The 14,728-nt window shown below is 44.1% G+C and overlaps 1 protein-coding gene across 13 annotated transcripts in view; it reads left to right on the top strand.

Annotated features, from left to right (window-relative positions):
- Nucleotides 1-6,906: 6,906 nt before the first annotated feature.
- KIF3B (kinesin family member 3B) overlaps nt 6,907-14,728 on the top strand; it is a 57,111-nt gene continuing 49,289 nt past the window's right edge. For 8 of the 13 annotated variants that reach the window (XR_016039129.1, XR_016039128.1, XM_055435367.2 and 5 more), the window contains exons 1-2: nt 6,920-7,039; nt 8,261-8,384. The gene's annotated coding sequence lies outside the window, so the exon portion shown is untranslated. Of the gene's footprint in view, nt 7,040-7,082; nt 7,315-8,260; nt 8,385-12,330; nt 12,483-14,728 lie in introns of those variants that run through there. The other 5 variants (XM_088843857.1, XM_088843858.1, XM_088843861.1 and 2 more) reach the window with 5 other exon arrangements.

Here is a 14,728-nt window from a genome sequence, read left to right as displayed (position 1 = left end):
TACAATTACACTTGTTATAGCGCTTAATTTATGGTTTGATTTGTATTTCACTAATGATTGATTTTGAGCATCTTTTGAGCATCTTTTCACATGTCTGTTGGTCATTTGTATAAATTTTTTGAGGAAATGTCAAGCCTTTGCCAAGGTTTTAATTGAGTTATTTGTTTTTTATTGTCAAGTTGTAGGGATTCTTTACATGTTCTGCTCATTAGCCCCTTATCAAATATATGACTTGCAAATATTTTCTGTAGGTTTTCTTTTTCATTCTGTTGATTGCCTAAGAGACTGTTTCTTGTCACCATGGGACATTAAAAGTTTTCCTGATGGATATACATATCCTACTCTCCCCCTCATTGTATTTTCTGGAGCATGCTCTTCAAAGAATATTTTCAATGGCAACTTTACATTCCCTGTTACTGACATATGAATAACTTAGTTTATCTATCCATTCCCCTAATGTTGGACTTAAGTGAGTGAAGTGAAGTGAACACTGGACATAATAAGTGTAAATGAGGCTGGGATTAACATGCTTGTGTCTAAATCTTCAGGAGCATCTTTTTTTATTTTCTTAGAATTGATTCCTAGAAGTGGTATGGGCTGACTCAAATGGTTCTTAGTCATCTTGTTAATTTTCCTTACAATTTGTGCCAATTTCATCCCATCTGCAGTGGGGTGAAAGTTCTCTTCTCTCCTTCCTTGCCAACACCAAGTATTATGTTTTAAAATCTGCTAATTTAAAGGTGAATGGTGATAATATTTGCTTTTAAATACCTGTGTTGTGCCAGAGGATGAGAAACAAGCAAAACCCTGTCCTGGGACATCGATTCTGGTTCTGTCATCAGGCTTCCACAACTTCCTTCTGACTCTGAGATTTTAAACATCATCGGTTTTTCTTCATCTTCTGCCATTTATGGTGACTTACAGTTGGAAAAGCAGTTTCCCTCCCATTCTCTGGGTGAATTCTCACAGCAGCCTTGCAGGAGGCATGTAGAGAAATAAGGTCCAGAAGGTGAATAAACTTGCCCAAGGTCGTACAGCCAGTTAAGTGCCTGAGGAGGAAGCATTACCGGCCAACTTCTGTCTGGCTTTCTTCAGAAAACATCAAGATGTGAATTTAGAAGACATTAGCTTGATTCGCAGCCCTTAGAGCCTCTTTCAGATCCCAGCGTCTTATCCATACTGAACCTGGGCACTCAGCCAAGCAAGGACCATCAAGTATGTCTCAGGTGCTTGGCCTCTGTCCAAACCCAGCATCTTGTTTCTTCCTGAAAGGGGCGCTGGGATGCCATCTCTTCTCATTCTCATAGATCATCCCCTTTGCACTCTTTTTCCCCACTGATATAATATTATGTTAATTTCAGGTGTGCAATGCGACAATTCCATATTTGTATATATGTATTGCAAAATGATCACCACAGAAAGCCCAGTTAACAGATGTCACCACACATAGTCACAACAATTTTTTTCTTGTGATGAGAACTTTCCAGATCCAGTCTCCTAGCTTCTTTCAAATGTGCAATACAGAATTACTAACTCTAGTCACTGTGCTATACATTACATCACCACTGCATTAATTTTATAATTGGAAATTTGTACCTTTTAACCCCCTTCACCTACTTTACCAGCCCTCACCCCCTGCCTCAGGCAACCACCAATCTGTTCTCTATATCCATGAGCTTGGTTTTTGTTTTGTTGCTTATTTGTTTTAGAATCCACACAGAAGTAAGGCTATATGGTATTTATCTTTTTCTGCCTGACTTATTTCACTTACCTTCTCTGTCTTTTTACACAATCCCTTTCCAACCCTCTTCCTCAATTAGTATGAAATTTCCAGGAAGACTAAACTCTGTAACTGGTTAGGACTCCTTACACTGCATCTATTGTTTGCCTGGAGGAAGTCATGACCCTCACTCAATAAAGGAGGGAAAGAGAGTCACCATTTTTTGGAGCACCTACTAAATGTCAAGCACTGTTCTGTTCTGTATGTCCATTATCCTCACAATAAACCTGAGCAGTGGCATTAATAGCCCCATTTTTCAGATGAGGAAACTGAGTGCCAGAGAGATAATGTGACTTGTAGTGGGACACTCAGCTATCTGGTGGAGGTGGAACTGGGATTCAAACCTAAGGCCATTTGGACCCCACAGTCATGCTTGTCATTTTTTATATCCCAGAATTGTGCTATCCAATATGGTAGCCACTACCCACTCCTGGCCATATAAACTTAAATTAATTCAAGTTGAATAAATAAAATTCAATTCCTCAGTAGTACCAGCCACATCTCACTCAATAGCTATACATGGCTGGTGGCTGTATTGGACACCATCAAATATAGAACTTTTCCACCACTGTGGAAAGATCTGTTGGATAGCACTGCTCTAGAATGTCAAGAAAAGAAAGGAAATTTGGTGATTTTTACTCTTGCAATGGGGAGCCAGCCATCTGCCATTTGTCAACCCTGTATGGAGTCTATCAGAAGTTATCTTCCCTGGGTGAGATCAAAATAAAATTATCCATGGGTTTCTGGGCTGTGTTTTGTCTTTCTCCTGGTTTAGGAGGAGACTGCAAGCTGGCTACACTCATTTCTACCCTGGACAGGTGCCCACGGATCTATGTCCTCATACCCCTAGGTACTCAGTGCCTTCCTCTGTCACAGGGGATTCACGATGCTCCTGGCCATTAAAATGAGATGTCTTCACAAGACAAGTCAGATGGGGACTGAGCAAATTTTCATGACACACTGGGCTTCGTTCCAGCTAGGTGGCTCCTGGGTGCATGAAGGCTGCTGGGGAGAGGTGTCTTCACTGAGTGGCAGTGAGGAGGAGGACTGATGGAGATCTTTGGTAAAGAGATGTCTGATTATAATTGGATTTTTTCTTGCCTAAGAACGGAAGGAGAAGGGGGCAACAGAGGGTGAGATGGTTGGATGGCATCACTGACTCAATGGACATGAGTTTGAGCAAACTCTGAGAGATGGTGAAGGACAGGGAAGCCTGGCGTGCTTCGGTCCACGGGGTTGCAAAGAGTCAGACACAACTGAGAAACTGAACAACAACAGAATCCCTTTCTTATATTCAAGGAATTCTCATTTTATAAATGAAGGCAGTCTTCTCCCACCATAGAAGCCGAAAGCCAGGTATTTGCCTTTATAGTTTCCACTGCAGGTATGAAATGGGCATGTGAGTCAGACTCAACCTATCAGAGCTTGGGTTACAAAGAAGCTGAGACTGCCAGCAAACCGCACGTGGAGGGTAGGTGAGAATGATATTGAGATAGTGCCCATAGACAGATATCTGTGGTGAAAGTTGGGTATCTAATGTCCTCACCAGACTGACTCCATAGTATAAGGTGTCACATGACCTGGTCTTGTCATTCCTGCCCACTTCTAGAAGTTTCCTGGAGTTTTGAACTTCTCTTGTTTTTTTTAAAATTATTTTTATTTATTTGTTTGTTCTGGGTTTTAGTCGTGACATGTGAACTCATAGCTGTGGCATGTGGGATCTAGTTCCCTGACCAGGGATTGAACCTGTGCCTCCTACTTGGGGAGTGCAGGGTGTTGGCTACTGGACTATGAGGGAAGTCCTTGAACTTCTTATTTAATGAATTGTGTTTCTGCTTATCATCAGCCAGAGTTGATTACTATTGCTTAAAATGAACTGACACAATGGCGTTCACTGGAATTAAACCAGATCGTTTCTAGGCTAGAGTTTGCTCTGGCCGGGGGCTGGAGTGGAGGGGCCTCTGCTTTGGTACACATGATACCTCCATATCAGGACCCACTCTTTCCAGCCCCACTGGCCTCTTTCCCTGCTGTTGCACTCTCACCCTCTCTCTTCTCCCTCAAACTTAGCAAGTCTCCAGAACTGGGAGCTTGGGAGCCCTGCTCTGACTTGTAATGACTTCTACCATGCCGTGAGTCCTCTCTCCAGGACTTTAGAATTCAGAACATCCTTTCCCTATTTTTCTGCTGAAGCAACTCTTTCTTGAGCAATAATTGTCTCAAAGTCTAAGTTGGGTGGAAAAGGGGTCACAGTGTGAAAGCAAATGGAAACATACTAAGGAATATATCAAAATAGTACCTCACCATACTAAGGTGAATGACCACCCTGGTTTGCCCAGCTGAGAGTTTTCTTGGGAGATAGGACTTTTTTTCCCCATGCTGTGTGGTTTATGGGATCTTAGTTCACTGACCAGGGATTGAACCCATGTCCTTGGCAGCAAAAGCTCAGAATCCTAACCACTGGACTGCCAGGGAATTCCCTGAGAGATGGGACTTTTGACTGAAAGCAAACAGGAAAAGTTCTGTGCAAACAAGGATGAGGTGATCACCCTACACTTCAGTACTATTATTACTAATCCTGTTTTTCTACACAGTTTTATATAGCTTGCTAAGGACAGAAGCAAGGCCAGGCTTTCATCAACAGGGCCTTATCAAAGTTTTTTTCTTTCTGATAAGTGAAAAAAAATCTCAGTGTTATTTCAATTTTCATTTCCTTTAATATGAGTGAGCAGAGCATCTTTTTAATGTTTGAAAGTCATGTTTTCTATACCCTTTCTCTGAACTAGCTATTTATACTCCTTATGTGCCTATATTTTTAAAATTATAGACATCTAGTTTTGATTGATTTTTTTCCTCCTTGACTCCTGCTTATATGACAGTAAGAAATACATAATGTATCAGCCCACAGTGTGAATAGAAGAGGAGGCAGACATTAGTGGTCCAGAAATTTTGGCAGACTTTCGGCAGACAGAGACAGAGGAGAAGTACTGACTTTAACAGGAGGAGGAAGTTACGATCTAACGTCTGCAGAGAGGAATATTGATAACTGAAAGGTGAGTCCAGAATCCTTTCTTAGAAGGAATGGATGCTAAAGTTGAGGAAATCTCCCAGATAGCAGAACAAAAAAAGCCAAAAAGAGGGATAAAAGAGAAAAACAGTGAGAAAATTAGCTCAGTCCGTTAAACACAATTTCTAACAAAAGTTCAAGACACAGTTTCTAAAGAAGTTTAAGACATATAGAAAAAAATAGCAATAGCTACAAAGAAAACAAATGAAAAAGTGTGGAAGAAATAAAACATAAACCCACATTGCTGGGTTCAGTAGAAACAGTATTTGTAGTTATTATAGGGTAAACATGGTTCATTGACGTAACTATATTGAATAATGCTGGGGAGGCATGTAGAGTGGGTTAACACGTGAAGGGAAGTAAGTAAGGACCCAAAGGATGATTCAGAGTCAGGTATCTTTACTGGGGCCAGCTAACTGCTGTAACAAAAATTCTCCTTGTCTCAGTAGCAGAATCCAATAAAAGTTCATTTTCTTGTCTAGTTTGGACAGCTGTCTACTGAGAGATATCTCATTGATCCAGATTCCTCCTATTCTGCAACTCAGCCATCTCTTAGAGCCTTGGAGTCCTTCACTTTCAAGTCCTTTAAAGTCCTTCACCTTAAAGCTGAAGAAGTATGAACAATTATATGAGAGGTTTTTATGGGTTAGGCCGGAGAATGGCACGCATCTTATTCATTTGGCCAGAGGGAAATTTTGTCTAATTGTGTGTTTAGGAGCCAGAAAATAATGTGAGGGGATCAAGTAGCAATATTTGCCATACTAGACAAAGATAGGGTGTAGGGTGGGGAAGAACATCCCAGGTATTCAGAGCTTCCCAGGTGGCACTAGTGGTAAAGAATCCGTTTGCCAATGCAGGAGACATCTGAGACAAGGGTTTGATCCCTGGGTCAGGAAAGATACCCTGGAGTAGGAAATGGCAACCTTCTCCAGTATCCTTGTCTGGAAAATTCCATGAGCAGAGGAGCCTGGAAGACCACAGTCAGTGGGGTGGCAAAGAGTTGGACATAACTGAGCATGTACGGACCCCACATATTCATCCAGCACCTACTATGGACCGAGCATGGCAGATCCAACAGCATGTGGCAGTGGGTAACAGCAGGTTGAGTTCCTGGGGGAAGGGGATATGGAACCTAGCCTTAGAGGCAAATGTGGCTAGAACGGAGTTTTACTGATTCTGTAGAAAGTAGCAAGGGCTCTGGATTTGATTTTGAAAGAAGTGGAAGTCCATTAAATGGTATTGAGCATAATGTGACCCAATCTGCTTTATGTTTTAAAATCACTTTGGCCACCTTGTGGAAAATAGATTGGGAGGTCAGGGCTGGACACAGGAGTAGAAGAAGAGCTTAACTATGTCAGGCACGTTAGAGATGAGGGCAACACCTGGCCTGATGTGATGGCAATGGGAATAGAGAAAGGTGGATAGGAGAAATATTTGAGAGGTACTGGTTCAGACGATAAGGAATCTGCATGCAATGCAGGAGACCCAGATTTGATCCCCAGGTCAGGAAGATCCCCTGGAGAAGGGAATGGCAACCCACTCCAGAGTTTGCCTGGAGAACTGCCTGGAGAATTCCACGAACAGAGGAGCCTGGCTGGCTACAGTCCACGGGGTCGCAGAGTCGGACACGACTAAGCGACTAACACATGCACACACACACTCTAAATAAGAAACATGGTGACTGACTTAATGGGGTGGGAGGGGCATGTGAAGGAGAAAGAAGGGACAGGAATGATTGCTAAATTTTTGGTTGAGTGGTCTGTTGGACTCTAAATGGGAGTTTGAGACATGAAAGCACTTTAGAAAAGGCCAAAGGGCGTAAAAAGCCAGTGCGTTACATTTTACAGATGGAGAAACTGAGGCACGAGATACTAGCAGGCGGAGTCAGACCGTGTATCGCTCGTCTCACACCCCCTTAGATGGGGGAAAGGACTGAAGGGTCTTGGGTACCTGGCCAGGCCCGGCCCCTTCCTGCCCTGCCTGACAGACTGTCAATGACCGTCATTCGTGTCTCAATAAAGTTATTGAAATTGACACTGGTTGCTAAGGAAGTAGGTCGCCGAGCCGGTTGCTAAGGAAGTGAGCGGCCGCGTTCTCTCCCCATCCGGGGCAGCGGGGAACGGCTGAGCCAACGGCAGAGCCCACGGCTCGCCGCCGCCCCCGCCGCCGCCCGCTTTCAGCTCGGGCTGCAGGTGAGTCGGGGTGGAGCCGCAGGGCCGCTGGGCAGGACCGATCTTTCCGCCGCACGGTATCTTCCCTTGGAGGCCCGCGGCGGCACCACCGACAGGCTTCGCTGCTCCGGCAGCGGGAGCATCTTCTGCCCTGCCTCCTGGGCATCTTCAGGCAGTCCGGACGGCTTCATCCCCTTTTCCCCCAAGCGAGAGTGCGGCCCGACCCCAGACCCGGCCGCGAGGGGTGGAAGTCAGAGACGGAGCTCTGGGGAGACGCGGGAGGGAGAGGGGAAGCGGTAAGGGAGGTGGGGAAGCGAAAGCTTGGGGTCCGAATCTTGGCGCTGCCCCTGGCTCACTGTGTGACCTTGGGCAAGTCCCTTTCCCTCTTGGCCTCAGTTGACCTGTTTGCCCAGTGGGGTACTAACACTTGCTGCTCGGAGTGTTTAAGATATTGAGCCGTGTATGCTGGAAGTTCCCTCAGTGGGGAGGAGAAGGGCCAAGAGTCCAACTTGAAGTCCGAGTGTCTGGATTTGAGACTGTGCATCTCCACTTAGTAATGGTGTGGCCTTGGGCAAATTAATCTCTGAGCCTTTTATCTGTAAAATGCGTTAATGAACTGCAGTGGGAATCCAGTAAGACGGTTATGTCAAGTAGCTTGGCACATAGTGCTCAACAAGCTGTTAGGAGGCATGTGGGGTGGTTTGGGTAAGGCTTCCTGGAGGGGTTGACTTTGAGACCCCTCCAGGGGTTTAGGTGTGTAGTGCACCAGCTCATATGGATGTTCCTCCCTTGTTGACATCCCCCCCCCTCAGTTTTACATCTTCATTCTGCTAAGAGCAAGGGAGGTGGTGTGGATTTCTGCAAAATAGTCCTGGTGGGGAAAACCCTGGGGTCAAGTCCTTGTTGCTAGTTGAGGTTATGGTTTTATTTTTTTACTTAGGTCTTGTTGACTCTTCCAGAAGACAGAGTGTTATGTTTCTGTCTTTTGAGAAGTGCTTGAAACAGTAATAGCTGTTTCCAAGTGTGATTGGCCCTTAAACAACACAGGTTTAAACTGTGTGGATGTAATTTTTTTTTTAACGAAGTTATGTACTTCACCTTTATGTATAAAGAACTTGAGCATCCATGGATTTTGGTATCCACTGGAGCTCCTGTGACCAATTCCCTGCAAATACTGAGGGTCAGCTGTATATGATTAAGAAGCACTTTTCAGGTATATTATCTCATTTAATCTTCACATAGACTTTGCCAGGTAGGTGGTGATGTCATCTCCATTTCGAAGATGAGGAAACTGAGGCTAAGAAAAGCGAATGTCTTGCCTAAGAATTTTATACCTATTAAGTGATGGAGCTGGACACATTTCCAGGTAAATCCTGTATTTTCTTCTCCGTACCCTGATATCTTTGATTTCTCAGCGGTAACTGTTACAAAGCCATAGGGTATTCTTTGGTTCCTTCTGACTGCTGTGGCTAGAGGCTTTTCTTGCGCTGACAAGGAAACAAGATCTTACATAAGGCTTCAGTTAAATAGATACCATCCAAAGTGTGAAATTCAGAACAGAGTTGGAATGTTTAAAGGGGTTTCTCTATCCTCCTGACCCCTCCTCTTTAAAATGAGAGGAGTAAGCTAATGGGTCCTTTCAGTGCTATTGTGCAATTCTGATGGCATGCTAGTGGTTTAAAAGCATGCAGTGAAACTGCCTGGGTTCAAATCTTGGCTCTGTTGCTTCTAAGTTGTGTGCCACTGAGTAATTAATTTACTTTACCTGTTTGTGCTACAGTTTCAGCATCTGGAAAAGTAGGGTAATAATAGTATCCGCCATCCATGGCTATTGTTAGGATTTATGTACACCTAATACATGTGAAGTGCCTGGCAGTTTTGGTAAACGTTCAGTTCAGTTCAGTCGCTCAGTCCTGTCCGACTCTCTGCGACCCCATGAATTACAGCATGCCAGGCCTCCCTGTCTATCACCAACTCCTGGAGTTCACTCAAACTCATGTCCACAGAGTCGGTGATTATTTAGGCTTAACATAGCCTAAATAACGGAGAAGGCAATGGCACCCCACTCCATTACTCTTGCCTGGAAAATTCCATGGATGGAGGAGCCTGGTAGGCTGCAGTCCATGGGGTCGCTAAGAGTCGGACACGACTGAGTGACTTCACTTTCACTATTCACTTTCATGCATTGGAGAAGGAAATGGCAACCCACTCCAGTGTTCTTGCCTGGAGAGTCCTAGGGACGGGGGAGCCTGGTGGGCTGCCATCTATGGGGTTGCACAGAGTCAGACACGACTGAAGCAACTTAGCAGCAGCAGCAGCCTAAATAGCCTGAATTATGCTTTATATCCTAATGATGGTTAGTGAATGAATAAGTTAAAGCATATGCTGATGATACTAGGTCTTGTCAACTTCACAGGGTCTCTGAATTCATGAAACAGTAGCTGTCATGGTATAAATGTCACTGTTACAGGGTTGCCCCAGGAACCTGTAATCCCATGTCAGAACGGGTTGCAAAGAAAAACAAAAGCTGATGATCAGATGCCAGGTCTGGTTGTCTGACTCCCAGTTCAGTAAATGTTTACCAAATCCCTGTTTGACAAGCACGTGGAGCATGTGGCGATCAGCCCCAACTCCACATTCTTCAAGGACCTCGGAGCTTAATTTGCATATCGCTAGCATTTGAATTGAATTTGATGTCTTTAAGTGAGTTCATGTCTTGTGTTTTCCCCTCCTTGGTGTAAAGGTGTGGATTCACATCTCTTGTGTCCTTAGGTTTCTGTTGGGTGCCTGGGCTAGAAGTCTTGGCTTGCTCTCTAAGCCCTTTATCCACTGATTTATGGGTCCCTGAGAAAGAACCTTCTGTTGTGCTAGTTAATAATACAGTGCCCTCTTTATGGTGCCTAATGGTTTACAAGAATACTTAAACATGTCTTCACTCATTTGGTCTATCAGTAATCCTGTGAGGACAGAAAGGTGCAGGTTGAGATTCCCATTTTACAGTCAAGGGACCTGAGGCAAGAGAATCCAGGCTACTAGTAAGTGGCCCATTTCACATTGACCTCCAGGCCTTCTGACTCCAAGTTCAGTGCTCTTGCCCCTACTGGCTCAGTTTCATTCACTTGCTGAACACTTGGTGTGTGTCAGGTGCAGTTCTAGCCTGGAGCTGTGATGGTAGAGAGGTAGGTGAGGTCGTTGCTCTCATGCAGCTTCCATTCTAATGGCAGCAGCAGGAAAAGAAACCAGTAAATGAATGGAAATAAGTACTCTGAAAACAGTAAAACAGTGTGTCATAGAAAGTAACTTCTCCATGGGGGTGCTGCAACTTAAACTGGGTGGTCCAAGAAGGTTACTCTAAGATGATGACATTTTTGCTGAGATTTGTGGCCAGCCATTTGAAAATGTGGCAGAAGAGCAGGGGTAAAGCCTCTGAGGTGGGAATAAGCTTGGTAAATGCTGGGAACCAAAAGAAGACTCAGAGTGGCTGGAGCAAGTGGGCGTGTGGGGGATGGGTGGGGGTGAGGCCTGTAGCCCAGAGCACGGAGGTGGGCTTTTATTCCAGAAGCAATGGGAAAGCATTGAAGGCTTTAAGAAGGAAGTGATATGATCTGCTTAGCGTTTTTTAAAAATCACTTTGGCCTCTGTGGCCAGTGAATTTTGAGAGGTATAAGAATGGCAGCCTGGACAGTCGTTCAGAGGCCAAGTGAGAGGTGATGGTGGCTTTCTAGGGTGTTGGCAATAGAGGTGGTATAAGAGGATGGACTGGGGTGTGTTGTAGAGGTGAAACCAGCAGGATGGTGGTTGAGGGCAAGGAATCATAGATGATTCCTGGGTTTTTGGCCTGAGCAATTAGGTAGATGTTGGTGGTGCCATCTGCCTTGAAAATGCTAAGACAGCTTTTTGGTAAGGTGCCCTGTGTGGAAGAATTAGCTCTGGTTCCCTGTGAACCCTTGGAGGAGAGGCACAAGGTATAAACATCCCACTTAGAGCCGCTGGGGAGGAAACCCTACAGGATAGACGGCCAGGTGCGTATGTTTGAAGCCTCCCCCAGGACATCAGAAACCCTACTTTTCTTGAAGTCTGGCTCTTTGCCAGCTTGTGGAGTGGCAGGTGCAGGCTGTGCCAGGGCAGTGCCCATCTGTTTCATTGCTGTTGGCGTTGCTGTCCTAACTCAAGATCTTCGCTGATGAAAGTTCCTGGGAGAAGGCTGGCCAACTCTGGGAGACATAATGGAATCACTTGTGAAGTTCAGTGCCTCAAATGGCCACAGTCTCCCTGCCAAAGTGGTTCTTTCTTGGCCATCGAATGACATTTCTAAAGTTTCAGAGCTTTTGATTTGGGAATCCCTTGAGAAGCTGTTGTGTTCTGCTAGAATTCCTAGAGGATCCTTGAATGGAGTATCTCTTCCGAGCAAGGGAATTTGAGCCTTCTTTTCATTTATGTTAATAACCACCTCGGTAAATTTAGACTTCACAATGTTGTAGATTCAGCACTGTGAATAGTAAGACTAATAATTCTACCACCTCCGCTTGTCTAGCTTTGTTTTCAGTTTAGAATGCTCTTTCCTGCACATTCTTCTGTACTAATGTTTAGTTAGTTGAGATCATGTGACACATGTATTTTACCTAGTTTACAGATGAAGCGTTGAGAGGGCATTCATTTTGGTCGATAGTATTAGATACGGTACAGGGCTATGTAGATCCTTGTTGGTCCAAGGCTGTTCTGTATGATAAAGGCACCCATGTGCCCTGAGAGCTTGTTAGAAATGTAGAATTTATGTCGAGATACAGTAAACCAGTCTGCGTTTTACCAAGACCCTTCCCCGCCAGGGTGTTTCCTGGGTACATTAAAGCTGGTGATGCACCTCTTTGGTAATAAGTCGCAAAACTAGGACTTAACCAAACATAATGGTAATAAAAGTACAGGCTTTCCTTGTTTTATTGTGCTTCACACATACTGCATTTTTTACAATTTGAAGGTTTGCGGCAACCCTGTGTTGTCAGGTGATGGTTAACATTTTTTTTTTTTTTGGCAATAAAGTATTTTTAAATTAACAATTGCATTTTAATTGAACAATTGCATTGTTTCTTTAGACATAATACTCTTGAACACTTAATAGATGACAGTATAGTGTAAACATAACTTTTATATGCTCTGGGGTACCAAAGAATTTGTGTGACCTGCTTTATTCCAAGATGTGCTTTATTATAGTTGTCCAGAGGCAAATCTGCAGTATCTCCAAGGAATGCCTGTAACAGGAATAGCTCCTGTTGATCCAAATGCTGTTCGTTCTTTACACGCACTGTCTTGTTTAGTCCTCACAGCAGCCTGGTAACTGAGTACTGTTATGAATCCCATTTTCCAGAAGAGGAAAGAAGAGGCACAGAAAAGTCAGATCACTTACCCAGGCCTGCTGACTCCAAGTCCACTGCTCTTCCAGCCACTCACTTGTTCATCTGTTTTTCAGGTGGGCAGCACCTCCCTGATGTCTTGTCAAAGGCCTTTCTTTCCCCTTTGCATGCGGGTGACTAACTTCAAATGCTGATGAAGGAAAAGTGACTTCATAGAATGACTGAAGAAATCAGGGGGAAAACCCTTGGTATTTGAATATAATTCTGGCTGTCAATTACTGGACTGACAGGCAACAGACAGATAATCTGATTTGTGAGATAGGCTACCTCTCCCTCTTCTTAGCTCTAACGCAGGCCTGAAACATGAAGCAGGTAGGCACTGTGAGCTTGTATTCTGAGTCATTCAGGCCTGAACTGCTTGATTCTGGTGATAACATCTGTACCGGTGAGGAGAAGCTGGCTAAAGTCCTATGCCACCAGCTGACTAATTGCAAAAGATTCCCTTTGTTGAGTCTCAACTCTCCCTGTCTGCTGGCTGGGCTCATGATTTTCCTTTCAATATTCCCTTATCTCCGCAATCTTAGAGTTCTTGATCAAAGCCTGTGCCATCACAGGAAATTCTGGTGTGAAAAGGCAGCGGGATCTGGATGGAGACATGAATTATAAGCACAATTCTGCGATTTGCTGTGTTACCCAAGGCAAGTAACTCAGCATCTCTGGCCCTCAGGATCTGTATAGGCAAAGTGGACATGGGATCGTCTTCCAAGGCTCTTCCAGCACAGTCTGAAAGACAGCTTTGAGTTGAGTAATCATTTCCTTTTCCTTGGTGACTTGCTGCAGTGCTTTCTCCCAGGCCTTCCAGGGTGGGGCTTTGAGAGCTCTGTCTTGGCAATCAGAGATCCTTACCATCAGCTCATCTTATCAGCACAGACATCTGCATTGCTGCTTGGGATGTTCTTGTTTAAGGCTCAGCTAATCTTGGCGACACACTGTGTCTCCTCACTTTGTCACACTGATAGCAGACGGAGGGCTCTTCACACGCAGGCACATCTATCTTTAGCATGCTGGTTTATTTAAATCATAGTTTGCATTAGAGAGCATCAGTGATAATTGTGGTGGGTGTGGTTTTATTTTTATAATTTTTGGCAAGATATTTGCAGCAGTTGCATTTTGTCATATTTGAACATAGTGTAATAAATGGAAGTAGGTCCAAGTGAAATAGAAATTGTAATAGATTCTTGGGAGCTGAGACTACATGCTGTTACCCACCCTGGGGTCCTTAACATCCCCTTCAGCAGTGGTTTCTGGAAGGACTTGCTTTGAGGCTTTCATGTGTGATATAAATTAAACAGAGGCTAAAGCTCATAGTGCTGTCTCCAGCAGCATCAATTCAGTTCAGTTCAGTCGCTCAGTCGTGTCCGACTCTTTGCAACCCCATGAATCACAGCATGCCAGGCCTCCCTGTCCATCACCAACTCCCGGAGTTCACTCAAACTCATGTCCATCAAGTCAGTGATGCTATCCAGCCATCTCATTCTCTGTCGTCCCCGTCTCCTCCCACCCCCAATCCCGCCCAGCATCAGACTCTTTTCCAGTGAGTCAACTCGTCGCATGAGGTGGCCAAAGTATTGGAGTTTCAGCTTCAGCATCAGTCCTTCCAGTGAACACCCAGGATTGATCTCCTTTAGAATGGACTGGTTGGATCTCCTTGCAGTCCAAGGGACTCTCAAGAGTCTTCTCCAGCACCACAGTTCAAAAGCATCAATTCTTCAGCGATCAGCTTTCTTCACAGTCCAACTCTCACATCCATACTAGGGGACTGCAATAATCATTACTTTATAACACATTTCAATAACCTAAGCAAAAAAGTCTAGCTGGTAAATCATAAAAGATTCCATCCAGGTAAGATAAAACATCAGCTTGAGTTACTTAACCACAAGAAGATAGTTCTTGGTGGAAATAGTTACTGGTTTTGCAAGGTCTGCAATAGCAGGTCAGATTCTAGCCCAAGAAATACATGGTGTTTTTCCCTCCTTATTTCTTCAATTGGCAGCATTATTTTTCATATAATTTTTTCCCCTGACTATAAAAATAATGAATTTCCACTGAGGAAAAATGAGGAAAATCCTAAAAAGATTAACTGAGATTCACCCAGAAATAACTACTGTTAAATCATCTTACTGTCCAAAGGAAAATGCATTCCTAAATGTGTTTTATCTCATAGATATGCAGTTCTTATCTGTTTCCCTAATCATTGTCGTTTAGGCTGGTTTCAATACTTAATGCTATGAGTAATGCTACAGTGAACATCTTAACGATTATCTTTGCATAAACTTGTATTTACGTTTCTGGTGATGTTTTT

The sequence above is a fragment of the Moschus berezovskii genome, chromosome 15 (assembly GCF_049115385.1).
Source record: "Moschus berezovskii isolate FMDL1 chromosome 15, NW_MosBer_1.0, whole genome shotgun sequence".
Taxonomy (NCBI): domain Eukaryota; kingdom Metazoa; phylum Chordata; class Mammalia; order Artiodactyla; family Moschidae; genus Moschus; species Moschus berezovskii.
This window is presented reverse-complemented; position numbering and strand designations above follow the sequence as displayed.